This window comes from Hemiscyllium ocellatum, chromosome 49, assembly GCF_020745735.1.
Source record: "Hemiscyllium ocellatum isolate sHemOce1 chromosome 49, sHemOce1.pat.X.cur, whole genome shotgun sequence".
Taxonomy (NCBI): domain Eukaryota; kingdom Metazoa; phylum Chordata; class Chondrichthyes; order Orectolobiformes; family Hemiscylliidae; genus Hemiscyllium; species Hemiscyllium ocellatum.
The window spans coordinates 5764710-5779549 of NC_083449.1; the positions used below are offsets into that span (position 1 = coordinate 5764710).

Below are 14840 nucleotides of genomic sequence, written 5' to 3' on the forward strand. Positions count from 1 at the left end.
ACACCGACCCGCCGAAGCGCAACCCACCCATACCCCTACATTTATCCCTTACCTAACACTACGGGCAATTTAGCTTGGCCAATTCACCTGACCCGCACATCTTTGGACTGTGGGAGGAAACCGGAGCACCCGGAGGAAACCCACGCAGACACGGGGAGAACGTGCAAACTCCACACAGTCAGTCGCCTGAGTCGGGAATTGAACCCGGGTCTACAGGCGCTGTGAGGCAGCAGTGCTAACCACTGTGCCACCGTGCCGCCCACACCACTGTGCCACCGTGCCGCCCACACCACTGTGCCACCGTGCCGCCCACATGCACACATCTATCCACTTGCACACCCAGATCCCTCTGTTCCTCCACACTGCCAAGAATCCTGCCTTTAATCATATATTCAGCATTCAAGTTTGACTTTCTAAAATGCATCACTTTGCATTTATCCAGGTTGACCTCCATCTGCCATTTCTCAGCCCAGCTCTGCATTCCTGTCTATGTCGCACTGCAGCCTACAGTAGCCCTGTATACTATCGACGACACCTCCAACCTTTGTGTCATCTGCAAATTTACTAACCCATCCCTCAACTTCCTCATCCAAGTCATTTATAAAAACTAAAAGAGCAGAGGCCCAAGAACAGCCCTGCGGGACCCCACTCAACACTGACCTCCAGGCAGATTACTTTCCATCCACAATCACTCTCTACCTTCTGTCAGCCAGCCAATTCTGAATCCAGATAGCTAAATCTCTCTGTATCCTATACTTCCTGACTTTATGAATGAGCCTACCATGGGGAACCCTATCAAATGCCTTGCTGAAGTCCACATGCACCACATCCACTGCTCGACCGTCGTCGACTTGTCTTGACACCTCCTCAAAGATCTTAATAAGATTTGTGAGGTATGACTTGCCCCTCACAAAGCCATACTGACTGCCTTTAAACACACTATGCTTTGCCAAATAGTCATAAATGCTATCCCTCAGAATTCTTTCCACAACTTTGCTGACCACAGACGTAAGACTGACTGGTCTGTACTTGCCAGCGATTTCCCTATTACCCTTCTTGAAAAGAGGAACAACAGTCGCCTCCTTCCAATCCTCCGGTACGACTCCCGTGGAGAGTGAGGAGGCAAATATCCTCACCAGCAGCTTAGCAACCTCCTTTCTCGCTTCCCAGAGCAGCCTAGGGTAAATCTGATCTGGCCCTGGGGACTTATCAATCTTAATGTTTGCCAAAATTTCTAGCGCATCAACTTCATCAATCTTGATCGGGTCAAGACTGTGTCCCAGCTCCTAAGTTTTCATTAACAACAAGTTCCCTTTCCTTGATGAAAACCGCGGCAAAAAACTCACTTAGGGCTTCCCCTATCTGCTCAGACGCCACTTACAAGTTTCCTCCGCTATCCCTGATCGGCCCTACCTTCTCCCTGATCATTCTCTTATTCATCACGTATGAGTAAAATGCCTTCGGGTTCTCCCTAATCCTTCTTGCCAAACCTTTTTCGTGCCCCTTCCTGACTCTCCTCAGTCCATTTCTGAGCTCCTTTCTAGCAAGCCTGTTTTCCTCTAAAGCTGTGCTAGATCCTTGCTTCCTCCACCTTACGTAAGCTGTCTTCTTCCTTTTGACAAGAATTTCCTCTGTTCTCATCATCCAAGGTTCCTTAATCTTACCCCTTCTTACCTGTTTCAGAGGAACAAATTTGTGCATCATTCGCAACAACTGCTCCTTCAATAGTATCCACATGTCTGCTGTGCCCTTTCTGTGGAACAATTGCTCCCAGTCTGTCCTTCCCAACTCCTGTCTGATAGCGTCATAACTTCCTTTTCCCCAGTTAAATATCTTCCCTCAGTAACTACTCCTTTGACTCTCCAAGGCTATGCTAAATGTGAGACAGTTGTGATCACTTTCACCAAAGTGCTCTCCCAGCGCGAAATCCAAAATGGCCTCTGCCCTCATCGTCCTGTCCACACACTGAGTAAGGAAACCTTCCTGAACACACCTGACAAAAATGGCTCCATCCAAACCATCTGCACTTAGGAAGTTCCAGTCGATATTGAGAAAGTTCATCACTCTTATTTCAGACACACTTTAACCGATCCCTTTGTTTCATTGCGTAAGAAACCTTCCCGATAGAGTCAATATATCCTGTCACTGTCCCGTCTGCAACTGACCCCCTCTCAGACATGTGGCTCTGATTCCCACCCGCCTGCCAAACTAGTTTAAAGCCTTCTGAATCACACGAGCAAATCTCCCACCCAGGACATTTGTGCCCCTCCAGTTCAGGTGCAACCCGTCCTTCATGTTCAGGTCCCACCTTCTCCCCAGAAGGTACCCCAATGGTCTAGGTATCTGAAGCCCTCCCTCCTGCACCAGCCTCACAGCCACGTGTTAAGCTGCATTCGCTGACTGTTCCTCATCTCACTATCTCCAGGAATCTAAATGAATTGTGAGAGGATGCACAGGGAGATTTACCAGCATATTGCCTTGGGGGCAGGAGAGTTTCAATGATTGAGAGAGGTTGGACAGACTAGGGTTGTTGTCCTTACAGCAGAGTGGATTGAAAGCGAGGGATGTATAAAATGACGAGTGGTGAAGATAGGGGAGGCAGGAAGAAACTTTTCCCCCCTTGATGGAGGTGGGGGAGGGGTATAGATTGAAGGTAAGGGCCATTTCGAGGGGATGTGAGGAAAACCTTGCTCACAATGTTCCAAATGTGGTCTGACCAGAACCTTATAACAGCCTCAGCAGTAGAGCCCTGCTGTTGTATACTATACCTCCCAAAATGAATGCTGACATTACATTTGCCTTCCTAACTGCCAACTGAACCTGCCTGTTAACCTGAAGAGAATCCTGAGCTCAGACTCCCAAGACCCTTTGTGCTTCAGATTTCCGAAACCTTTCCCCATTTAGAAAACAGTCCCTGTCTCTGTTCTTCCTACTAAAGTACATAACTTTCCACTTTCCCACATTGTATTCCATCTATCATTTCATTGCCCACTCCACACTTCCTCAACACTGCCTGTCCGTCCACTTATCTTTGAGTCATCAAAGAAACACTCAGGGCAATGAAATAGCAATGCTCCTCATGTGAATGATGCTAGACCCAGAGCGAATGGCTCATTGTCCCAAAGATGTAGGAGCCACTCTCAGACATTAAGTTCTTGTACTGGTCTATTTATCCTATCCATGCCCCTCATGATTTTATAAACCTCTGGAAGATTACCCCTCAGCCTCCAACGCTCCAGGGAAAACAGCCCCAGCCTGTTCAGCCTCTCCCTGTAGATCAAATCCTTTAACCCCTGGCAACATCCTTGAAAAATCTTTTCTGAACCCTTTCAAGTTTCACAACATCTTTCCGTTAGGAAGGTAACCTTCTTCGATGTCCACCTTCATTTCCGTTATATAAATGATGAAAAGTCGTGGACCTAGCACTGATCCTTGTGGCACTCCAGTAGTCACAGGCCTCCAGTCTGAAAAACAACCCTCCACCACCACCCTACGTCTTCCACCTTTGAGTCTGTATCCAAATGGCTAGTTCTCCCTGCATTCCATTGCTAACCAGTCCCGCATGGGGAACCTTGTTGAATGCCTGACTAAAGTCCATATAGATCACATCTACCGCTCTGCCCTCATCAATCCTCTTTGTTACTTCTTCAAAAAATTCAATCAAGTTTACGAGACTTGACTTCCCACGCACAAAGCCATGTTGACTATCCCTAATCTGTCCTTGCCTTTCCAAATCCATGTATGTCCTGTCCCTCAGGATTCCCTCCAACAACTTGCCCACCATCGATGTCAGGCTCACTGGCCTATTATTACCTCGCTTGTCCTTACCACCTTTCTTAATGTGGCACCACCTTAGCCAACCTCCAGTCTTCCGACACCTCATCTGTGACTGTCAATGATCAAATATTTCAGCAAGAGGCCCAGCAATCACTTCTCTAGCTTCCCACAGAGTTCTCAGGTACACCTGATCAGGTCCTGGGGATTTATCCACTTTTATGCGGTTCAAGACATCCAGCACTTCCTCCCCTGTAATATGGACATTTTTCAAGATGTCACCATCTGTTTACCTACATTCAATACCTTCCATGTCCTTTTCCATTGTAAATGCTGATGCAAAATCCTCGTTTAGTATCTCCCCCCATCTCGTGCGGCTCCACATAAAGGCCACCTTGCTGATCTTTGAGGGGCCCTATTCTCTCCTGAGTTACCCTTTCGCCCTTAATGGATTTGTAAAGACCCTTTGGATTCTCCTTAACTCTATTTGCCAAAGCTATCTCATGTCCCCTTTTTGCCCTCCTGATTTCTCTCTTAAGTATATTCCTACTGCCTTTATGCTCCCCAAAGGATTCACTCGATCTATCCTGTCTATACCTGACATATGCTTCCTTCTTTTTCTTAAGCAAAATCTCAATTTCTTTAGTCATCCAGCATTCCCTGCACCTACAGCCTTTCCTTTCACTCTAACAGGAATATACTTTCTCTAGACTCTCGTTATCCCATTTCTAAAGGCTTTCTATTTTCCAGCTGACCCTTTACCTACGAATATCTGCGCCCAGTCACCTTTTCAAAGTTCTTGCCTAATACTGTCAAAATTGGCCTTTCTCACTAGTGATGTTTAAAAGTGGCTGGGTTTTAGAGGGTTAAGATAAACTAGAGAAAATCTCCACTTTCACTGAACCAAGAATGTTTGAAAACTGAGTACACCAAAGTGCTATCTGTTTTGGAGACATCTATGACCAAGAAACAATAATGCAAAGTGAACTGAAAGGTTAGAGATCAGAATGTTAAACCAACAGTAAACAGTGCCTCAAACTGATAATTAAGGTCACAGCCCCAACCCAACAGAAATATAAACCAAAGCTCTTGGCGATATATCAACCTTTCAAAGCAGTTCACAAACCAGGTGACTCAGTAACATCGAATGTGTATTTTGCAACAACATTCACTACAGAGTTTGTGCCTACCCTCCCAGAACAAGCTCACATAAGAAGGTAGATGCCGTGGGGTCATTTACAATTTTTTTGTTACTATTATTCGCTCATGGCACATGGGCATCACCCACTGGACCCAGCATTTGTTGTGGTTCTGTTCGCTGAGCTGGGGATTTGTGTTGCAGACGTTTCGTTCCATGTCTAGGTGACATCCTTGGTGCTTGGGAGCGTCCTGTGAAGCGCTTCTGTGATGTTTCCTCCGGCATTTATAGTGGTTTGTCTCTGCCGCTTCCGGTTGTCAGTTCCAGCTGTCCACTGAAGTGGCCGGTATATTGGATCCAGGTCGATGTGTTTGTTGATAGAATCTGTGGATGAGTGCCATGCCTCTAGGAATTCCCTGGCTGTTCTCTGTTTGGCTTGTTATATAATAGTAGTGTTGTCCCAGTTGAACTCCTGTTGCTTGTCATCCCCGTGTGTAGCTACTAAGGATAGCTGGTCGTGTCGTTTCATAGCTAATGTGTGTTCATAGATACGGATCGTTAGCTGTCTTCCTGTTTGTCCTATGTAGTGTTTAGTGCGGCCCTTGCATGGGATTTTGTACACTATGTTGGTTTTGCTCATGCTGGGTCCTGGTGAGTTATTGTCTGAGAGTGGCTGTTGGTTTGTGTGCTGTTATGAGTCCTAGTGGTGGTAGTAGTCTGGCTATCAGTTCAGAAATGTTCTTGATGTATGGTAACGTGGCTAGTCCTTTGGGTTGTGGCATGTCCTCATTCTATCGTCTTTCCCTTAGGCATCTGTTGATGAAATTGCAGGAGTATCCGTTTTTGGCGAATACATTGTAGAGGTGTTCTTCTTCCTCTTTTTGCAGTCTGGTGTGCTGCAGTGTGTTGTGGCCCTTTTGAACAGTGTCTTGATGCAACTTCTTTTGTGTGTGTTGGGATGGTTGCTTTCGTAGTTCAGGACTTGGTCTGTGTGTGTGGCTTTCCTGTATACCTTTGTGGTGAATCCTCTGTTCGGTGTTCTCTGTCCCATCACGTCTAGGAATGGGAGTTGGTTGTCCTTTTCTTCCTCTCTAGTGAATCGGATTCCTGCGAGTGTGGCGTTGATGATCCGGTGTGTTTTCTATTTCTGTGTTTTTAATGACTACAAAGGTGTCGTCTACATATCTGACCGAGAGTTTGGGTTGAATTTGTGGTAAGACTGTTTGTTCTAATCTTTGCATTACCACTTCTGCTATGAGTCCAGAGATGGGTGAGTCCATGGGTGTGCCGTTGATTTGTTCATATTGTTGATTGTTGAATGTGAAGTGTGTTGTGAGGCACAGGTCCAGTAGTTTGAGTATGCAGTCTTTGTTTATAGGTTCCCCGTCTTGTTGTCTGTTCTGTATGCCCAGCAGGTTGGCTATTGTTTCTCTGGCTAGGGTTTTGTCGATAGAGGTGAACAGTGCCGTTACATTGAATGAGACCAGTTTCTTCCTTGTCTATATGTATATTTCTGATGATGTCCAAGAATTCTTGTGTTGACTGTATAGAGTGTCTGGATCCGCTGATCAGGTGTTTCAGTTTCTGTTGTAGTTCTTTAGCCAGTTTGTGTGATGGTGTCCCTGGTAGCGATACGATGGGTCTGAGTGGGATGTCTGGTTTATGCACTTTAGGTAGTCCATAGAATCTGTGGGTGGTGTTGCTTTCAAGTTTCACTCTCTGTATGTCAAACCTGGTTATCTGTCCATTTTTTTGCAGGTTCCTCCGTGTGTTGTTTATCCTATTGGTGAGCTGTGGGATGGGGTCAAACTCTCTCTTTTGGTAGGTGTTGGTATCTGCAAGTACTTGTTGCACTTTCTGGATGTATTCTGCTTTGTCCAGGATAACCGTCATTCTGTCTTTGTCTGCTGGTTGTATGATTATGTTTTTAGCATTTCTTAGTGTTTTTAGTGCTTCCCTCTCCTTGGTGTTGAGGTTGTGTGTTTGTCTTTTCCTTGTTATCAGGGGTACGATATTTTGCCTCACTGTTTGTTGTGTCTCAGACACAAGGATGCTGCAGGGATGCTGCAGCTATACAAAACCCTGGTTCGACACCACTTGGAGCAGATCTGGGCACCACACCTGAGGAAGGATCGATTGGCCTGGGAGGGAGCACAGCGTGAGTGTACAAGAATGATACCTGGACTTCAGAGGTTAAGTTATGAGGAGAGATTACACAAATTAAGCCTGTTCTGTCCAGAATTTACAGGATTCATGGATGATCTGATCAAGATATTAACAGAAAAAGACAGGGTATGGAAATTGGAAGTGTTTCCACTGGTCGGAGATCCTAGAACTAGGGAGGGCATAGCCAGAGAATTAGGGCCAGACTGTTCAGGAGAGATGTTAGGAAGTACGACTATTCACAAAGACTGGGAGACATTTGGAACTCTCTTCCACAAACAGCAGGCATTGCTGGATCAGTTATTAGTTTTAAATCTGAGATAATGTTTTTGTTCAGCAAAGTTATTAAGGGGATAGGGTCAAAGGCAAGTCTATAGAGTCAGGTTACACATCAGCCATTGAATGGTGGAGCATGCTGAATAGGTTGAATGGTCTCCGCCTGCTCCTTTACATGAATATTCCACATTAATATATCATGGAACTCCCTGCAGTTACAAAGTGGCATTTCCACACACTGAAGCAATTAGTGATTTCAAATGGAAACTGAAAGTCCAAATATTTTATTTCCATACATTCCAGATCCCCATCATCCTCTGGGTGAAACAATCCTCAAATCCATCCCTAAATCTCTTACCCTTCAGTTTAAAAACTATGAAGACAAATGTTCTAAACACCTTCTTAAACACCTTGTCTACGTGTGACACAACTTCAAAGAATTATGCACCTGAAACCCTCAGGCTCTCTGCTCTACAACACTCCCAATCTTACACTCTGCTATCAAGTCCCCCTCACCCATCAACCTTCTCTGTTGTAAAGGAAACAACCCAAACTTCCCTCCCCAACGCCTCCAGGAAGAGATTTGTTTTTGTGGATCTTTCCAATCAGACGAATACCAGCATGAACGCTGACCAATACGTGATGGTGTAGGATCAGCAGCTCACAGATTCATACTCATCATTCAGACAACTTGACCTGATCTCTGCGTGTTCAAAATTTCTTGCAGGTCTGTCCTCACTCAGTCCCTCAGCTCAATTTCCCATCGCCTCCCCTGGAATGAAATATTTCCAGATCATCACCCAACCGAGTTCCAATCCCAATCATGACAACAATTTGCTGCTGTGCGTGTACGAAAACTCCTGGCAACAAGGACACTGAGCCAAGGTCCCACGGAATGACCTCCTGGAATTGTCAAGAATGTGGCTGAGAACTTCTATGTTCATAGAATCATAAAGTTTTATTGTACGGAAGGAGGCCATTTGTGTCTGTACCAGCTCCTGAATGAGCTACCCAGCTAGTCCCACTCTCCAGCCCTATCTCTATAGCCCTCTAACATCATCCCTTCCAAATTTATATCCAGCTCTCTTTTCAAATCACCTATGAAATCTGCCTCCACCACTCCCTAAAGCAGCACATTCAAAACCCAACAATCCAAATAAGTTTCTCCTCATCTCACTCTCTCACTGACAATCTTGAAATTCTACCAGCCAGTTACTAATAGACAAATGAGGGAAACAAGAACTTGCATTCCCGTCGGAATTGTTCAAACTTTCAACACCTCAATAAGGTCACCACTTCATCTTCTCTGCTCGAAGGAGAATAAGCTCAATCTCCTGAACTTTTCCCTGCATCTAAAATCCCTCATCATAGGTATCATTCTCGTACATCTCCCTCACATTGTGTCCAGGGTTTGAACATCCTTCCTTTAGTGAAGTGTCCAGAACAGAACAAAACCAGCCTGGGTAATAGAAGGTCAACTCCCTTTGTCAAATGCATTTCTAAATTCAGCTTCTGTTGCCTGTGAAGATAAGGTGCTTCACACAGACAAAGAAATATCCAACAGATCAAAGGTGCATCTCCTACATGATCTAATATTCTCCTTTAAATACTTATGCTGTCACCGGAATTAATTTCTTTTCTGCCCTCTGCTTTGTGTTGGGTTGGCTCAGTTGGCTGGATGGCTGGTTTGAAATATGGAGTAACATCGACCACGTGGGTCTGAATCTCTCACTGACTGAGGTCACCATGAAGGACTGTCCTTCTCCATCTCTCCCCTTATGTGAGGCATGGTAACCCTCAGGTTAAACCACCACCTACCAGTTATCACTCTCTCCCTCTCTCTCTGACATTCCAGCTGAGGTCCACCAGTGTCTTTTATAACTTCAACATCACCTCATTGTTCTCGGACTCTATGCCCTTATTAATAAAACGAAGAATGCTGTGTGTTTTATTAACTACTGTCTCCCTATTATGCCGCCTTCACTGATCTGTGGACATATACCCCCAGCTCCCTCTGCTCCAAACTTGCTCTACTTTTTTTGACCCGCTAAATGTATTGTCTTTCCATTTCTTTCAACCAACGCCCTTCACCAAATTTGTGTTGAATCATGTTTGTCTTTATTTTCGAATGTTCACAAATTAAAATCTATTTTGTTCAATCAAACTTCATTTTCTTCCTCCTAGCAGGTTTGCTATTAACTAACAATATAACTCCAAAAGAACATCCAGGCTGGCATCAGGTCGAGTCCACTTGGCCCCTCAGGAATCTGCTCTGCTATTCTATATGATGGCAGCTGATCCCATCTCAGCCTCAATCCCACTTTCCTGCAAACACTCCCTTTGATCCATTACTGATTATCAATCTGTCTGTCTCCTCCTCCAATTTATGCGGTGGGGTGGGGGTGGGCGCGTTGGGTGGTGGTGGGGGGGGTGATGTTCCCAAAGATGTACAACACCCTCCTCATTTGAGAGAATTCATTGTTCCTTATCTCTGTTTTCAGTCTGCCCAGCCCCTTATCATGAAATTATAATCTTTTATTCTAGATTCTCCCACGTGAGCAAACATCCTCTCTCCAACTCCTTTGTCAATACCCCTTTGGCACCTTATAACCTTCAGTTCGATCTCCTCTCTTCCAAACTCCAGAGAAACTGCTCAATCTGTCATCTAAGACAAACCCTCCATCTCTGGAAATGATTGAGTGAATCTCCTCTGAACTACCTCCAGTATAAACTGCATCTGTCCTCAAGTAAAGACATCAAAATTGTGCCTGTCCCTTTTCATAAGACTAAACTTTCATCTGGGTAATCAATTCAGTGATCTCCTTTGAACTCCCTCCAATTCAATTACATCCCTCCTCAAGGAATGGGACCAAAACTGTCTGCAGTACTCTGGATGTGGAAACCCCAATCTCTTGTACAGTTGCAGTAACAATTACCTACTTCCATACTCCATTCCATTCGCAATAAATGTCTTCCTTGTGACCTGCGGTAACCTTTGCACTGACATTTTGAACTTTCTCTCCTATTCAGATGATAAGTTGTCCTTTTCAATTTTCCAACTGCAATGGATAACCTCACCGCTAATGGGACTGACTAACGCTCAGTTCACAGTCTAACGGAAATTGAGAGTGTGCCATCGATTTGAACTGTTGTGCTTTAGATTTGCAAACGAGTCAGACACAACGGTTCATTTGCTCCAATTTGTCTAAGTGATGTAAAATTGCTGGGTTTGCACCCCAGAGTGATTTTCAGTGTTTGAATGTTGTTCAAAGTTGCTAACACCTCAGTAACATACCTGTGCTGCCGGGAACATGCCGGAAATAAACAGCCAGAGAAAATAAGAGAGAAAGAACATGGGAAAGTTTTACTGTAAATATTCAGCTTCTCCTGCTAGCAAATGAATCTGGATTCTTTGACTGATGCGCAAGCAACAATTATTCCAATTTTAACCTTTAGTTTATACCTGTGCGGACCATTCCTCTGAACACAGCACATTTCTTTGTATGTCTCCCCAAGTAATTTCATCTGCCACTTGTTCAGTTTGCCCACATCCTCACAAAGCACGTTACCAAATATTGCTTTATTTCTTTTTTAGTTCACTGGTGGGTTGTGAAAATCACTGGCTGGGCCGAGAATTTATTATCCACCTTGAGAAGGAGGTAGTGAGCTGCCTTCTTGAATCACTGCAGTTCCTGTGCTGTACGTTGACCCACGATACCATTAGAGAGAGAACTACAGGACTTTGACCCAGCAACACTAAAAAATACTGATATATTTCCAAGTTGGGATGGTGAGTGGTTCCGCGGGAAACTTGCAGGAGGTGGTATTCTCATGTATCTGCTGTGCTTGTCCTTCTGGATGGACGTGGTTGTGGGTTTGGAAGGTGCTGCCTGAGGATCTTTGGTGAATTTCTGAAGGGCATCTCGTAGCTGCTACTGAACGCGGGTGGTGGAGGGAATGGATGTGGTGTCAATTAAGCAGGGGCTGTGTTGTCCCTGGATGATGTTCGGCTTCTCAAGTGTGGTCTACAAGGTGCACTGCAGAAGTGACTGAGTGAGTGTGTGTTTGCGCACGTGAAAGTATGTGCAAACGTCAATGAGAATGTGTGTGTGTCTCTCTCTCTCTCACAGACATGTACACTTTCATACTCTCACGCAAACGAACTACACACACACACAATCTCTCATATGCACACCCTCATACACAATGTGAGCAACGTCAGTTTGAAACCTACATCGAGTGCCAACTGGAGAACGAATGCCCGGGTTACCTGCTGGAGTGTCTCACCCATCTTGTTTCCAAGTCCAGAGTTTAATGGGAAGAAATATGAGGAGAGAAAGGATCAGAAACAGTGGGACAATGAGTACTGCCATCTCAGTGCTGTGTGCCTGTGCTGGATTCAGAGAGGGATTTCCTGTCAATAACATCATCCCTTCAGCCAACACCAACCCCATTGATTCCTGTTCCCTGTTGCCCTGACCCCCTGCCAACACTCGTGTCTGTAAACTTCTATCCAAACCCTCACCATTGCATTAACATCATTGTTTCTGTGCAGCCTCTCTCATTAACAACATCCCACCAATCCAACCCCTATTATTCCATGCTAAACTCAAAAGATCGCTCTGCACCCACTGTCTCTAAATTGTCAACTAGAAATTACTGTCCTTCATTTTCATGGCCTGCATATATCAAGGCAAAACTTCCCTTGTCCTCCACCTGTCAGCGGCAACTGGGCCATTCACAGAGAAACATCGAAAATATCATCGGGGGGAGGCCATTCAGCTCCTCAAGCCTGCTCCGCCCATTCAAAGGGATCATGGCTGATCACCCAACACAGTCCCCTGTCTCCCCGCACCCTCCCTTTACCCACGAAGAACTCAATCAAACTCCTTCCTGGTAAAAAAATGAGGTCTGCAGATGCTGATGAAGGGCTTATGCCCGAAACGTCGAATTTCCTACTCCTTGGATGCTGCCTAACCTGCTGTGCTTTAACCAGCAACACATTTTCAGCTGCAAATTCCTTCCTGAACAACATTCAGTTTTCTGGCCCTGACTGCTTTCTGTGACAGAGAATTCCACAGGCTCCCCACTCTCTGGGTGAAGACATTTCTCCCCATCTCAGTCCAACTCCATTTCCTTTTGACCGTGACCCTCTAATTCTGGACTCTCCGCCCGGTCACTGGGAACACCCTCCCTACGTTTACTCTGTTTCATCCTTGTTAAAATTTATAGGTTTCAATGAGATTCTCCCTTAATTCTTCAAACTCAATTGAATATCATCCTAATCATTCCAGTCTCTCTCCATCTGTCAGTCCTGCCATCCCAGGAATCATTCTGGGAAACCTTCACTGCACTCCCTCCATGGGCACAATATCCTTCCACAAATAAGGAAAGCCCAAACTGCGCACAGAGTTCTCCAGGGTGTGGTCTCACTGTCCAATTGTAACTAGACATCCCTGCACTTGGACTTGAATCCTCTCGCTATGAAGGCCTCCCTTATCTGAGAAAGGTTATTACTCTCTCTCTCCCATCCCCCTCACAGATGCTGCCGACCTGCTGAGTTTCTGAAGTAATTTTTTAGAATGTTCCTGTCAAGACTTCAGCTGGACCCCAGTGAAGAACGAGCACAGATCAAAGTGGAAGAATGAATTATCTAGCTCTGTGAGGTTGATGGAATTCCTGGTCACATTAAATATTGTTCCAATCCCTGGTGATCGTAACAAAGTATCTGCCTTGGTGCTGGGACTGGAAGGACTCAATGGCCAGCTCTCTCCTGTCTGAGCTAAAGTCGTAATTCCCGCTGGTATTGTTTAAGGCTTACCTTTGAAAGTACCTCGACACAATACACATTCTTGAACAAGACGATTCCCAATCGGAACCTCCATTTTATTGACTCTGGGCGTGAGGAAAACCCTAGCAACAGGAACTGGAACAAAACAAGACAAAGAGGAAATAAAAGATTGGATGCTAAAATTGTCTTTCTTTTCGCAGATGTTATCTTCTATGACAGGATACTAACTGACAGAAAGGAGAAATAAAACAACTGAGATTTCACATCGTTGCAAAGTTTCCATCTGTTGTAAAATCTATACTTCAAAAGATTTGTGTTAACTATGGATGGTCAAATGGTATACCATCCAACCATTGCCCTCTTGATATTCAATGGTATTACCATCACTGTCCCCAACCCCCACAGTATCAACATTCTGGGGGTTACTGTCACTGTCCCCACCCCAAACCACATTCAACATCCCAGGAGTTACTGTCACTGTCCCACCCCCCACCCCACTGTCAATCCTGGGGGTTATGCACAATTCACTCCACACCCAAACTGTCAACATCCTGGGAGTTACCGTCACTGTCCCACCCCCACCTCCTGTCAACATCCTAGGGTGACCGTCACTGTCCCCATCCCACACCTCATTTTGAACATCTTCCATGCCAGTTAAAAGCAACCACCTCTCTGTTCTCCAGTACCAGACTCCCAGTTGTAAGGTCACTGAATGGAAACAGGCCCTTTGGCCCAACTCGTCCATGCTAACGAAGTCTCCAAACAGAACTAGCTGCGTTTGTTTGTGTTTGGCCCATATCCGTCAAAACCTTTCCTATCCATGCATTTTTCCAAATATCTCTTAAAGGTTGTTATTGTGGATTAGTGGTGCTGGAAGAGCACAGCAGTTCAGGCAGCATCCGAGGAGCAGTAAAATCGACGTTTCGGGCCTTCATCAGGAATAAAGGCAGAGAGCCTGAAGGGTGGAGAGATAAGCTAGAGGAGAGTGGGGGTGGGGTTGGGGAGAAAGTAGCATAGAGTACAATAGGTGAGTGGGGGAGGGGATGAAGGTGATAGGTCAAGGAGGAGGGTGGAGTAGATAGGTGGAAAAGAAGATAGGCAAGTAGTACAAGTCCTGGGGACAGTGCTGAGCTGGAAGTTTGGAACTAGGGTGAGGTGGGGGAAAGGGAATTGAGGAAACTGTTGAAGTCCACATTGATGCCCTGGGGTTGAAGTGTTCTGAGGAGGAAGATGAGGCGTTCTTACTCCAGGCATCTAGTGGTGAGGGAGCGGCGGTGAAGGAGGCCCAGGACCTCTATGTCCTCAGCAGAATGGGAGGGGGAGTTGAAATGTTGGGCCACAGGGCCGTGTGGTTGATTGGTGCGGGTGTCCCGGAGATGTTCCCTAAAGTGCTCTGCTAGGAGGCGTCCAGTCTCCCCAGTGTAGAGGAGACTGCATCAGGAGCCCTTCCCCCACCTCACCCTAGTTCCAAACTTCCAGCTCAGTACTGTCTCCATGACTTGTCCTACCTGCCTATCTTCTTTTCCACCGATCCACTCCACCTTCCTCGTTGACCTATCACCTTCATCCCGTTCCGCACTCACCTATTGTACTCTATGCAGTTGTTGTTGTATTCAACAACGAAAAGTACTCCCACTATACAGTTAGACAGAGTTACTGAGAAAGTCAGAGAGAATCAGAGGATCACAGAGAGGCAGG

At 45.5% G+C, this 14840-nt stretch overlaps 1 long non-coding RNA gene across 3 annotated transcripts in view; it reads left to right on the plus strand.

The window, feature by feature from the left end:
• Positions 1–13335, plus strand: part of LOC132837246 (uncharacterized) — a 28102-nt gene extending 14767 nt beyond the window's left edge. For 2 of the 3 annotated variants that reach the window (XR_009647462.1, XR_009647464.1), the window contains exons 5-8: positions 6671–6733; positions 6917–7070; positions 10947–11141; positions 12894–13335. This is a non-coding gene — a long non-coding RNA (uncharacterized LOC132837246). The remainder of the gene's footprint in view (positions 1–6670; positions 6734–6916; positions 7071–10946; positions 11142–12893) is intronic. The other variant, XR_009647463.1, reaches the window with a different exon arrangement.
• Positions 13336–14840: the final 1505 nt, after the last annotated feature.